We start from the raw sequence: 3,605 nt of genomic DNA, 5'->3' as shown, positions 1-3,605 counted from the left end.
CACTGCTTCTGGACTAGTTTCCAGAGGCTGTGGTAGGAGCTGATGTCTCTAAATGTTTGCCCTCAGACCCAGGATGGGCAAAATAGTTCTCTGACTATATTTCTTAGTGTTTGGAAGTCACTTAACTTTGAATAAGAAACAAATACACTTGAATTTTATTAAAAATGAAGAACCATAGAAGCTGTAAGTTTACAAAGTTCTCTTCCCTTGTAGATTGGTTCTCTATTAGAACAAGCATCCTATTGCCATTTTTTAAAACCCTGAGACACATACCTGGTGCCTTAGCATCCTCTGCAAAGCTGCCTTCACCTGCTGGTTGTTGAAGCTGTAAATGAGGGGGTTTATCAAGGATGTGATCACACCATACTGTATAGAGACAACTCGGTCCAGGATTGATCCTGAAGAGGGGCTAATGTACCTGAATAGAGTCATTCCCATAGAACAAGAGCACCATGGTGAGGTGGGAGGAGCAGGTGGAGAAGGCTTTGCCTTGGCCTTTAAAGGAGGAGATAATTAGAATGGCAAGAATGATTTTAGAGTAAGAGAAGAGGATCAGGAAAAGTGTCAAGTCCTAGAAATGCAGCAGAACCAGCCAGCAGGATAGTGTTAGGCATGGTATCACTGCAGGAGAGAGGGAAGAGTGAAAGCAGTTCACAGCTGAAGGGGGAGATGATATTGGGACCCCAGAGCTATAAGTTCTGGGTACAAAGACTATTCACCAGTGCGTTCAGAAGCCCCATCACCCATGCTGCACTGACCACTGCAATGCACAGAGGTCCATTCATGATCACAGAGTAGAGCAGAGGGTGACAGATGGCACTATAGTGGTCATAGGCCATAGCAGAGAGCAAGCAGGTCCCAGTGCCGCCAGAAAATGTGAAAAAGAAACTCTGGGCAATGCATCCCCACACTGAAATGGTCTTCCTCTGAGACAGGAAATTCTGCAGCATCTTGGGTATGGTGACTGAAGAGTGGCATTTGTCTAGGAAAGACGAATGACCAAGGAAGAAGTACATGGGCGTGTGCAGGTGAGGATCAGCCCTGATCACCAGGATCATCATCAGGTTCCCCATCAGGGTCAGGAGGTAAGTCCCCAAGAAGAGAACAAAGAGCATGATCTGGATATCCAGGTCAGTAGACAACCCCAACAGCACAATTTAATCAATAATGCTAAGAGTTTTCATGGTTTCTTAGATATTCCATCCTTAAAAAATTTTTTTAAAAATTTACTTATTTAGTGGGGTAATGATCTGAGTCATTCTCTGGGAATAGGATTTTTAATTTATAAAATATCCCCTTTTTAGCTTAAGCCAGAAAGTGAATTTGAGGATAAATAAATATCTGACTATCCTATTACTCTATTAAATATTGCAACTTTCCTTTTCCTGACTCTAAGTACTTCCTATGAAGGTAAACATCCCATTATACGTAACACCTCTAACATACAGATAATGGATTTAGTACATTAAAGATTATCTGTCCCTGTTAGAATTTATATTTTACACAGGAAAGGATCTTTATTGGTTTCTGCCCTTCCATCCCATGATGCATTCCTAGGTCAATAATTCAAATTTAGTCCATAATTTTTGAGTAAGAGAAGAGGATCAGAAAAGTGTCACCATCCTAGAAATGCAGTAGACCCAGTAAACCCAGCTAGATGACTCTAAATAAACACTTGTTGAATAAGAGAATGAATGCTTTCTCAGCTAAAATCTATCTTAGCCATCCTTTCTACCATCTCTCTGGACTGCTTAGATCACAGGCCCTCACAATCTGTATCCTCTCATGCTCTTCCCCAGCCTTTCCTCATCATCTGATATCATCTAAGACCTGCTGAACTCTAGAAGTTGCAACAAGTAGACAGACACCCAGAGAAATCCTTTAGTGGGAGGCTGATTTTTCAAAATAATGGAGCTTAAATTCCTAATACATCTCATTTGATATGTCAACCCTGACATGCAATCTGACCTCATATTTTCAGACTGAGGACAATGCGGGACAGAGCAGTGACATGACTTCCACAACAACTAGATATCTTAGGGCCAGAAGTAGGCCAGGGCTTCTGATTTCACAACCAACTCTCCTTCTAGTGCTTCATAGATAGACAATAAACAGTGGGGGATTTAAAGCGTTTCAGGTTGAGCTAGTATGGTTTGGGGTTGATACGAGTGGTCCTATTTTCCTTAGTTCCCTGACTCTCCAAATGGCCTAAAGTTCAACAGCATTTGCTGTGATAGTGAAATAAGCATTGAACTCAGAGTCAAAGGGTCCTTGGCTGATCACTGACTGGGAAACCTATTAAATCCAAAGAAAAATGAGAATAAAAATGAGGTCAAAATCTTTACAATCTATTAAATGCTTCTTAATAAGCATTTTAAAACCCTCTGCAAATGCAGAAGAATGAAATGGTTCATGGTAAACGAAAATTTGTGATCCATCGTATGTCAAGATTATGCATATTTTTCCTAATTAATATTTCCCTTATGCTGTGAAATTGTGTTTTCACAAAACGCATTGTTTAAATAGGCAAAGTGTTTACTGGCTCCTTCTCCTTAACCAGATTTCTAGGCTTTGTCATTAGTTATTCTCTCCAGACATTCTCTTTCTCCTGCTTGGGTACACTGACTGATGACCTACATTTTATATTGAAACCTGTCAGTGAAAACCTTACTTCCCTTCTTCTTTCCCTTCTCCCACAAACCTCCTTTCACACATCTTCTTTCCACCACCATGTACCACATATTTACTCACATGATAATGACTATTATTCATTTATTGCTTAATTTACGCCAACCACTATAACAAAATCTTGATCTTTTTTAATCCTTGTAAAACTTTGTAACACAGGTATTACTGACTTCATTTCTGTGGGTCAGAAATACTGTGACATGTGCCATAGACTTTACCAAGTCATGGAGTTGGGACTGACATCCAAGGTCCTCCGATTTCAAATCCCATGTTTTTCCTACTTTGCAACACTGCAAAACTTTACTTGTGAGAAAAATCTTCCCTAATCTGGAGATTATGCTTTCTCTAGAGGGAACTTGGGAACCCAGGCTGGAATGTGAGGTGTTCTTGGGAGTTTGACCCAATGACCATGTATGAACCTTCTCCTTAACTAGGATGTCCTTCCTGCTGCTCCCAGACATATGGCATCAGGGATCTGACCTCTTGTAACAAAGATGGGGGCTTCTGGGCCAGGGAAAATTTCAAGAGAAATCTAAGGAAAAAGTCAGAGTGAATGTGAAAATCAAGTCAGGCTGTAAAAAAGCAGCACCCTACAGAGGTGGGGCGAGTGGGGTAGTAGAGATAGCCCCTCTGGTTTTCCCTCCCCCGTTTCTCTACCTGAAGCATCTGAAGAAGTCCTGGCACTGAGGCATCATGAAAATGATGATAGACATGAAGGGTTAAGATTTATTCATGCAAAAAACTTTTTTTCTTTCTTCTTATAAACTGCAGCAAATTTACTTTTTTAAAATCCTCTCATTCTTTTGCACACTTCCAGCAGCTACTATGCTTATACTTTAATCTCATCTGGAGGCCTCAATGAACTTTCAAAATCTGCAGGATCCCAGACCCTAATGAAATTTTTTCAGAGTCATTTT

At 40.5% G+C, this 3,605-nt stretch overlaps 1 pseudogene; it reads right to left on the bottom strand.

Moving 5' to 3' along the window:
* Positions 1 to 252: 252 nt before the first annotated feature.
* On the bottom strand, positions 253 to 1,184 carry LOC138436339 (olfactory receptor 8S1-like; annotated as a pseudogene).
* Positions 1,185 to 3,605: the final 2,421 nt, after the last annotated feature.

The sequence above is a fragment of the Ovis canadensis genome, chromosome 3, assembly GCF_042477335.2.
Source record: "Ovis canadensis isolate MfBH-ARS-UI-01 breed Bighorn chromosome 3, ARS-UI_OviCan_v2, whole genome shotgun sequence".
Lineage (NCBI taxonomy): Eukaryota > Metazoa > Chordata > Mammalia > Artiodactyla > Bovidae > Ovis > Ovis canadensis.
The sequence above is the reverse complement of the archived record's forward strand: the minus strand, read 5'-3'. Positions and strand labels throughout refer to the sequence as shown.